Source organism: Hibiscus syriacus, unplaced genomic scaffold, assembly GCF_006381635.1.
Source record: "Hibiscus syriacus cultivar Baekdansim isolate YM2019G1 unplaced genomic scaffold, ASM638163v2 tig00113722_pilon, whole genome shotgun sequence".
Classification (NCBI taxonomy): domain Eukaryota; kingdom Viridiplantae; phylum Streptophyta; class Magnoliopsida; order Malvales; family Malvaceae; genus Hibiscus; species Hibiscus syriacus.
The window spans coordinates 1,653,486-1,664,643 of record NW_024063469.1 but is presented as its reverse complement, the minus strand read 5'-3'; the positions used below and the strand labels follow the sequence as shown (position 1 = coordinate 1,664,643).

The 11,158-nt window shown below is 35.0% G+C and overlaps 1 pseudogene; it reads right to left on the bottom strand.

The window, feature by feature from the left end:
* Positions 1 to 379: 379 nt before the first annotated feature.
* Positions 380 to 10,916, bottom strand: LOC120187135 (annotated as a pseudogene).
* Between the last annotated feature and the right edge of the window lie 242 nt (positions 10,917 to 11,158).

The following is an 11,158-nucleotide window of genomic DNA, read 5'->3' as shown; positions in this document are numbered from 1 at the left end:
TACCTCTACCCCGTCCTCTCTGGAATATCGAAGCAGATCGCTCTGACTGCACAGGCTTTCCTGTCCCCAATGGACAATCTCTCATGAAATGTCCTATTTCCCCACATCGAAAACAGTCTCCAGATTCAACTCTACATGCCCCACCATGATATCTCTCACAAATCTGACAGTGTCTCTGTTGTGCTCTTCCATCACCAGACTTTCCTAATTGAGTCTGTCTAGCTCTCATCTGATTTGATCCTCTAGCAGAGGATACCACTGATTCAGACCTTACTTGGTATTGGAACCCAGAATCTCTACCTCTCTTGGGTGGTACAGAGCTCGACGAAGCCCCCGTTCTTTTGGAAGATTGAGCTTTCTGATCCCCAAACTGCTCATTCTAAGCTCTTTCTAGAGCTTTAGCACGATTTACTACTTCCTGAAACGATGACAAGTTCAAAACAATCAACATCTCTTTTAGCCTTGGTCGTAGTCCTTCAACAAACCACTCACATGCTTATTTCTCTGTCCGAATCAATTCGGCCGCGAATCGACTTAACTTGTTGAATTCACACTCATATTCATACACAGTGCGATTCAGCTGTTTCAAATTCAAGAATTCTTGCTTCATTTCCCTGATGAACTGATCTCCTATATACTTGTGCTTAAACTCTTCTAAAAACAAATACCATGTTTTCTGATCATTTGGCATCCTATGAATAACATTTGTCCACCAGATTCTCGCTTGCCCACGGAGCAAAGAGACCATCCCATCTAGTTTCTCCATATCAGAGCAGTGGAGTCCCTCTAACATGATCTTTACATCATTAAGCCAAAGGTCCGCAACAACAGGACCTTCTTCGGCTTCACCTTTGAACTCTGGAGCTCCTAATCCCTTTAACTCTTTGGCTATATTAATCCTCTGCGTTGAGGATGCATGAGTTTGGAAACGTGTCAAAATAGTGCCCAACGTCCTGAAGAATACATTTTGATCTTGTACAGGCACTCCAAAGGGTGCATGTCCTTCACTTTGCCTGGCCAGGGCAGGTGAATTACTACTTTCAGCTAATATATCATCTCTCGCTTCACCCCGAGAGCTATCTTGTCCTGACATCTAATAAGAGATAACCAAATATTTCTATTAGCTAAACAACATACTCATTACTCGTATCAGATCAGAAGTTCTTACTACTATGTTGGCATGAACACTTTTTAAGACACTCTGGACTCCTGTTCATGTCGAGAATCGACTAAACCATAGCTCTGATACCATTAAATGTAACACCCTCAACCCGTATCCGACCCGAATACAAGTCTGAGGTGTCACATTGACTTTTCAAACTTTAATATTTTAACGAAAACCAATGAAATTTAAAACTTTTATTAAAATAACATTGTCACTGTACACGAGTTAACCAAAACAAGACAAAACTAATCAGAGCATTTGTAACTACCACTTTTCTTACATGCCAACACACTACATACAACAAAATACCTACTGTGACTTTACTTCTGATCTGACCGCTGAGTAGAGATAGGTTGATCTGCAAATTCCTATTCTTGATTCTCCTGCTCTTCGAAACCTACGTGTAAAAACACTTACACGCTAAGTCATAGACTTAGTGAGGCATAATTACATAATAAAGAATTACTAAAATATAAACAGGTCGTCTACTATCCAAACACAATTATACTATCATCCCATCATGTATTATACCACATATGAGCCAATATAAATCATAATAATACCATATTAAGATACAATTATATACATCCTCGTTATGTCTTATTTAAGCCAATACACACTATTGAGAACCCAAGGTATACGAGTATTATGAGGTTGTGCACACGTATTCTGTCACCACAGCTCAATGAATATTCCGAAAGACCTATCCAAAGGTCATAAAGATCCTCAGTAACTATCCAGAGGTCATAAAGATCCTCGGTAACTATCCAGAGGTCATAAAGATCCTCGGTAACTATCCAGAGGTCATAAAGATCCTCGGTAACTATCCAGAGGTCATAAAGATCCTCGGTAACTATCCAGAGGTCATAAAGATCCTCGGTAACTATCCAGAGGTCATAAAGATCCTCGGTAACTATCCAGAGGTCATAAAGATCCTCGGTAACTATCCATAGGTCCCGAAGAACCTAGGTAAACTATCCATATGTTCCTTAGAACATAGGTATACTGTCCATATGTCTCGAAAGACATAGGTAGTTCTTCGACTCTTGGCATACCAACTATACTTACAGTTCTCATAACTCATATCATGGCATTGTCTTTTACCTTATTACATATTCATACATCATATCACATTTTTCTTTTTCTATAGCTCTTTATCACATGTTCATATGATCATCTTATTACCTATACCTTTTCATATAACCATTACATACATACATACATACATGTCATCATTTATGTTTTTATCATACTCCTATAGTATTATCCTTCATCTCTTGTTCATTTTTCATCCAATAACTTATATAAATGTATATTTATCACGTATACTAGTTCCTAGTTCCCATCACACTAGCATATTTTCATATAATTCATGTCACCCCTCATATGATTTCATATTCATATTCTATATATTTCATATTCTTTCTTATGTCCTTTTCATACTTCTTATTTCATATTCTTATGAAATCATATTGATCATTTTAACTATTTCACATATTTAACACATTTATCTACATATTTACACAACTCATATCTATATATATATATATATATATATATACTGTAACATGTCAATACATATGCTCATTCATACATATAAACCATAACAAACACAGCACACACACTTCATATACCTAATATAGATATCTCGTAACTCATTCATATATAAGCTCTAATCTGGAAAATAGACTTACCACAATCTGCATAGTATATCCCATAATGTATATGGTATGAATTCATATCATATTTAATAATATTGAATGAATCATGTATCAAGATATTAAATCTAGACTTATCGCAATTCTAAAACTGAATATACTAACATAATCATGTTATGCACATGCACTCACCTTAGCCTTGTTTGAATTGAATCAATTCTAACCCTTCGATTACTTTGAAGCAAAGTCACGTTCAATATCTACATAAGCATAATTTTCAAGATGATTATCAGATGCCTAAGTCTTGAAATTAACCTCTAATAGCCTACCAATTTAAGGAATTAATAGTTTAGTTTCTCTTCTTTCTTCTTCTTTTTTTTTTCATTATGGGGGAATCGGTTCCCCCCCTGGGGGTATCGATTCCCCTCTAGCATTCTGGAAATTCATATTCGTTTGAGGGGGGATCGATTCCCCTTGAATGGGTACCGATTCCCCTAGCCCAGAAATCCCATTTTGAGCTCGAAAATCACCTTATTTCAGCTCAAACCTTCATATTTCACTTCCTTTAATACTCCTAACTTTAATACACATACTTAAACTTATTTCGATTCCATAATCACTTCTTTAACTTCAAATCTAGTCATTCCTATGTAATTGCAAAAATTATACTAGTTTTGCAACATGTTCAAATTCCTATTCTAACACTTCCTATCCCTTAATTAACTTGATGACAAGTCAAATTCAACTTCCAATTCTCAATATAAACTTTATTTCGATATTTCATTCAAAAACTTCAAATCTTTAAATCCTCATAAACTCTTCATTTTGTTGTTTTAAAGCAAATTAATCTTTCCTTAATCTTACTTAGCATCTAATAATCAAAACTAAACTTAAATTTCAGCACATAATCAACTCAAGAGAAAACTCACCTTTGCTTGGCTTCACACGTGAAGAAGAAGAAGAAAAAGAAGGGAACTCTGGAAACCTCTAAACTTTTTTTCCTTCCTTCCATGTGTATCTATATATACCATATATTATTATTATATTTTTCTTTTCTTTACAAATGACCATACTATCCTTTCATTCCTCATTCTTTTCAATTTGATCTTACACCTCATTTCTCATATAAGTCTTTAAACTACTCAATTATTCTAATTTAAATCACCAAATTTTGAAACCTTACAATTTAATCACTAACCCGGTATTGAGGATGTTACAGACTTAGTGTGTGATTGTTTCACACGTAGGTTTCGAGAAGAGTAAAGAGTAATGCGGAGCAAGACAGGTCAGTTCTCCTTACCAAATGTCAGATCAGAAAATATATGTACTGGTTATAGAGTGTAGTTGGCATGTAGTCTAAAGATATAAATTGTATGAACTCTGATATATTTTGTAAACGTTTTGAATAAGTTAAGTGTTATCAAAGTTTTTAAACTACTCATTATTTTATACGAATAAATGTTTGAAAAGTCAATGTGACACTTCGGACTCGTATCCGGGTCGGATACGGGTTGGGGGTGTTACAGGCTCATCTTCGGCTTCATCGATGTCTCGCATTAATTGCTCAAGCTCGAGACCTTCGTCAACTTCGGGTGGAGCTTGTGAAGAACTAGCTCCCGGAGTATTTTGTAGAAGATCGAACCCATTCACCGGTTTCCTTATCCTTAATCCATCCCGTTCTCGTTAAGGAAAGAAGGTTAATTTGTTTCTTAAGGGGAAAAACGGCATCTAGACCGACTCTAAGCCCAGCTTTGGAAAACAGATTACTCAAAATGCAACCGTAAACAAGAGATGAACATAGTTTCTTGTTAGGAACAAGATTTACGGTTTTAACAATTTCAACAAAAATAATCTGAGGTAGGTTAATTTTAATATTGTTTTAGAAATAATGTAACCACCAAAGATCTAAGGCTCTAAGAGTAGAATAACAACCTCCGGATGGTCGAAACCACCAAGAAATCATTAGATGAAGAAAACGTTCATGAAGGTCTAAGACACTTGCACTATCCCTTCTTTTATAACGAGATCCTAAAACCTGTTTTTCATTTGAAATACCATCATTATCTAATCCGAATGTATTGGCTATGTAAGCCGAGTCAATATATAAGAATTGTCCTAGGAGGTAGGAACAAATTCCTATGGTTTCAGTTTCAGTTTGGTTTTTAACACAAACGGCATTACAATAGAAAATATGAACAAGTTGATGGTAAACGATGGGTTCAAGGTCAAAGAGTTTATCAAATTTCCACTCTTTTAAAAGAGGAATATATTTAAAATTGATAGCTAACATAGCTTGACGAGAAGGAATACGTTCTTCCCGGATTTTGTAAGAGTCAAAATATTGATAATACCAAAAACGATGATTTTTAGGACCAGGATGATTGAAACACGAATTTTGGATAGTCAAGTTAAGATCAATGGGATTAGGATTAGAAATTGGAATAGGAGGAGGATTTGGAGGTGGATTTGGTTGACGGTGTGAGCGACTAGATGATGACCTAGCACGTTTAGGATTGGACATGGTTTAGGAAATCGGAATAGAATTGATAACCTGCAATTTAAAAAACACATGTATGCAATTCAATCAATCCCAAAACTCAATTGAGTCCTCAATATTTCAAGGTTCTCTAAATCAATCCTAATGGGCAAAGTTTTTTGAAAAACTTTTGAAAAATATGGTTTTGAGAAACAATATATGTATAGTTTTCATAACAACAACATAATTTAATCAAAACACAATAATTTGAAATTTATTTTTTTTAATTTCGAAAATTTAAAAAAAAATTGGAAAATTCTTGTGTTTTTGATGAAATTGGTTGTAATATCTAGTTTCTAATCACTAAACAATCAATGCCCGATCTAAAGTTCATCCTAGAACTAATTAAAACAAGTCCTATGTTTAAAATCAATAAAATAGGGAGTTTAGAAAATTTTACCTTGAAGGATGAGATTGAGTGGATTTTAATGTTGTTTGCACGATTTTAATGATGATTGAAAGTTTAGGAGATGATATTTGAAGTGAATTCCGATTAAAATCGATGATTTGAGGTAAGAATGGAGATAGGGAGAGAGTTGAGAGGGAGTTTATGATTCTTAGTGAAAATTAATTATATGTTCTAGTTATGTTTAAAGAAAGATTTGATTGATTGAACATAGTTAATTTTCAATATATGAGTTACCAATACCACTAGAGCTAATTAATTTAGCATTTTGAATGTTTAAAATGAATTTTTGACATTTTAGTGCATAATGCATCGATACACTAGATAGTGCATCGATGCATCCCTTGAATGTGCTTCGATACACCATGAAGGTGCACTGATACATTCCTTGAATGTGCATCGATGCACCCATCGGGTTTTTGGGTTTAAATGCTTGATTTCTTCCTTATTTTAAAACCCCAAACCTAAACACACTCTCTCACACCCTTCACCCCTCTCTCACACCCAAATCTCTCTATTGCTTCAAATCAACTATTTTAAGTCAGAATTCTCTTGCATTTTATCTCCAAATCCAGCTACTATCATTAATCAAGTGCAAACAACATCTCATTCTCACAAAATCTGAATTTTCAAGGTAATATTTCAAAAACCTCTGTTTTATTGATTTATAAACTTAGGACTAGTTTTGATTAGTTCTAGGTTGAACTAAATATCAGGCATTGATTGTTTAGTGATTAGAAACTATTTTCTGCAACTAATTTCATAAAAAAAAACACAAGATTTTTCAAAATTTTCGAAATATAAAATTTTTCCTATTTTTCAAAAATTGTTGTTTTAATTGATGTTTTTGGTTCAATTATGTTGTTTTCATGAAAACTATACATATTATGATTTTAAAACATTGTTTTTCAAATAGTTTTCAAAACTTTGCCCATTAGGATTCGATTTAGAGAACCTTGAACTATTGAGAACTCAATTGAGTTTTGAGATTGATTGAAATTGCATACATGTGTTTTAAAATTGCAGGTATCCATCCTATTCTGATTTCTTAAACCATGTCAAATCCTAAACGACCTAGGACATCGTCTAGTCATTCGAGTCAAAACCAACCTCCTATTCCTCCACCTAATCCAAATCCAAATCCAAATCCAAATGACCCAAATATGACTATTCTTAACTCTTGTTTCAATGTACCTAGTCGTAGACAAGATCTTTATCATAGGTACCGTACTTACTTTGAGTCATACAAAATCTGGGAAGAGTGTATCCCTTCGATCCAAGCTATGGAAGATATGAATTTTCAATATCTTCATACTCTTAAATCCTGGAAGTTTGATAAACTCTTTAAACTCAAACCTATTGTTTATCATCAATTAGTCCGCATCTTCTATTCAAATGCGGCATGTGTCCAAAACGAGCGTCGAACCGAAACCATGGGAATTCGATCCTATCTTTTAGGTCAATTCGTTTTTATTGACTCTGACACGATCAATACCCATTTTGGACTAGATAACTTAGGTTTATATAATGAAAAAGAGACTGTGGAATCACCCTATAAGTCTAAGGATAGTGTTAGTACCTTACGCTCTCATCACGATCGATTCCTACATTTGATGATCTCTTGGTGGTTTAGACCATCCAGAGGTACGTACTCCTATCTCAGGATCATAAATATATGGTGGATACATTGTATCCAACATAATAAGAAAATAAATTTGCCACATATCATTTTTAGTGAATTAGTAGATACCGTAAACACTGTCCCTTCTAAGAATATAGAAACTTTAGTTTACGGCTGTCTTCTGAGTAATTTGTTTATCAAACTCAGTCTTAGGGTCAGTCTTGATATTCCCATCCCTATTTAGAACCAACACAATCTCACTTCATTAAAGAAAACAGGATGGAAAAATGATAAGGAAACTGGTCAATGGGTTTATCGACCAACTGAGCAAACTCCGGGAGCTAGTTCTTCACGAGCTCCACCTCCACCGGCACCGGCAATAGATGATGATCCAGAGCTTGAAGCTCTTATGCGCGACATTGATGAACATGTACCTGAGGACGAGCCGACACCGACACAACAAAAGGATCAAACGCCTCCATATTTTCGACCATTCTTAGAGTCATTTGATCTGAGGTTTGCATCCATTGAGTCTCATTTAACTGCTATGGGGGCTTAACAACGGGAGATGAAAGAACGTTTAGATGCACTCACACTCGAGATGCGAGCACGTTATCCTTCTCATCCTCCTGATCCTTATATGGATTAAACCTTGCCTTGCTCTGTTTTGTTTTGCATAGATTGAACTTAGGTTAAACCACTTTGATGTTGTTGGATTGATATTTTTTTGGATTGTTATGTTTGAATTTGATGATGTGGATGTTATGGATGCTTAAACTTTAATGCTTATATATATTTGGTGTGGTTTGAATTTTCATTTTGAGCTTAATGTTTATTAGTTTTGCATCATTTACATATTAGTTGCATTATGACCAATTACCATTGCACATTTGTTTATGAATATTAAATTATGAAACTAATGGCTAACCTTTCTCTTGATTTTGATCTTAGCAGCTTAAGCTATATTTATTTATTATCAATTGGCAAAATTTTCAAAACCTTGTTTAGAACGTTATAGAGTCTTTTTGATTTAACAAAAATGGGAGAAAGATGTGTTTTAGTAAGGGGGAGTAATTTTACAAATTAAGGGAAGTAATTTTACAAAATTGATTTCAAAATATTTTCTTCAAAGAAAATCTTAAAATTACTCAAATGTTTTGTTATATCAAAAAGGGAGAGATTGTTGAAAACATTTTGATGTTTCGATATAACAAATTAAGTGTTATTGGATTTTAAGATTTTACATCATTTTCAAAGTATATTCGATTCAATTATTCGAATATCAAAATATTACTCCAAGTTTTTCAAAGTTCAATTTCAATCCTTACTAAAGTATAAAATTGTGTTTTAAAATTAAAATATTTTTGAAACAATTTTCACAAAGTATTTCGAACAAAAAACAAGCTAAAAATCAATTTTATAAAGGGATGTACCGATGCACTCATTTGATGCATCGATGCACACCCCATTTCTAATGCATTTAGTGTACCGACGCACACACCATGCATCGATACACTCAGGGTTTATTGAAACATCGAATGTATTTTGTGTACCGACGCACAGACCATACATCGATGCACTCCAGGCTTGTTTGAAACATTGAATGTAATTAGTGCACTGATTCATCCCTAGTGTATCGATGCACTAAGTCTTATAACGGTTGAAATATTTGAATTTTACACATAGTGTACCGATGCACCTTGGCTATGCATCGATGCACCCCACACTCCCACTAGATTTTTAAATGATAATTACACAATAACGACTCTATTGACTTCACCAATGATCCCCCAACGTTCAGAAGTGATCTAATGTGTATTTAAACAAGCTTAGGAGCCATTGATCAAAAACAATCAAGAAGAGAAGCTAGAGAATCAAAGAGAAAGCATCAAACCTCAAGTTTGAGCATTTCAAGCCTATTTTTCATTCAATATTCATTTTGCTTTCAAGAACACTTATTGTGCTCAATTGTATTTATTTTTTAGTGTTATTCCTTTGTTCTAGAATTGTTCAAACATCTTACCTTGTGAGGTTTTCTTGTAAGTTTGTAAATTTGTGTAGTTCTCTTTGGGAGAGAGTGTTCTCAAGAATTTGGGGTATAATTCTTGAGGGAGTTTTAAGGTTACTCTTTGTCATCAAAAGAAAGAACAAATTAGTGAATTTGTTAGAAAATGCTTAGTGTGGATAGCTAAGGTAGTGAACGTAGACTTTGGTTGAGAAAGTCGAACCACTCTAAGTCGTTATGCAATTATTTTTAATTTTCTGCAAAAGCTTCCACAAAAATTTTTATTATCAATTCACCCCCCTCTTGGTCGATTCGTCGATCGATTAACTCATCAGTTTTAATGTTACGTGATTCGATATTTGATGAAATGTGAAGAGATTTTGTGGAGCTTACGCTGTGGATAACACCCATTTCGACGTTGAGGCCGAGTGCGTTGAGGATGGGGAGGTTAAACCTATTAAGAGTGGAAAGACGACCGACTTGAACGTTGAATATATCGACTCGCTCAGGGCCGAAAATGTTCTCCTTGATTCTCATGGCACATAATATTTCCTCGAGGTCGTTATCTCTTCCTTCGCGGCGATGTTCCCGACGTCTTTCCTCCTACTGGAGTTCTTCGCGTTCTTCCTCCTCCATTCTGTGGGGTGATACTACGTTGAGTCTGTTCTTGACTCTAATGATGTTGTATATGTGTCCTCGGACCTCTTGCAGCTTCCTAATAATGTTGGTGTCGACGTTGAAAGCTTGAGCCAGGAACTCACTTTCGAAGGTGCAGAGAAGGTTGCAGCATGAAGAGCTTTGCTGCTCGTGGCGACGGCTGCGGTTATAGACTTTCTCTTTCTCTTCTTCTTCCTCCTCCTCGCGTTCACTTCCGCTTCCCTGAAGTTCTGTTGTGCAAATCTCCTTAGTCTTCCCTGTTCCTCTTCTGGGTTACCAGCAAGATTGAATTTCTACAACACAACAGAAATCAATCATAAAAAATGTTAGAAAATTGAAAATTTTCTATTTTGCTACTAAGAATGAGTAAAAGTAGACATATACACTTATTGTTATCGAGTTGATTAGCAATGTTGGCAATGTGAAGGAGGTTGACAGTAACAAGGCGCTCATTGCCATCGTTGTAGAACCAGTGAACGACGCCCGCCAGCAATGCGATGATATCACCTTTACGGAACCTCCAGATCTTTTGATGCTGGTCCTGGAACCTTCTCTGGCTTTGTTGCCTTTTCCCTTGCTGTGATTCCTGGAATGTTTCTGCACATCCAGGCATTACAGTGCCCTGAATATCACTTCCTGAAAACAAATTCCAGAACAATAGTGACGGATTATCTTATTTTTAGCAACGTTATTTAAGTTTGTAGTTTGAATATAATATACCTTGAACAATGTAAACAAGCTGAGTTACGGACCATTTATTTTTTCATTTTAATTTATTTTTTATTTGCAAAAATTGTTTTTTTAATATTAAAAAATATGCCACGTGGCATTTTTAATGGATTAACGGTCAAACTTAACGGTCCGTCATGGCGTGATCCATTTTGAGTTATGTAATGAAACGTTAGCCACCAAACTGAAACGAAAAAACATTTGGCACTGAACTAGAAAAACGAACATACATTAGGCACCTTTTGTATATTTAAGCCTAAATAAAAAGTAGGGAGACAAAAATTAGTTTTCTCATTCACTGAGCCCATGGATAACATGGTGAATCGAGTCAATCAAATAATTTCTCCTTCCCGAAGAGAGACAAAAGAAGAAAGGAAAACC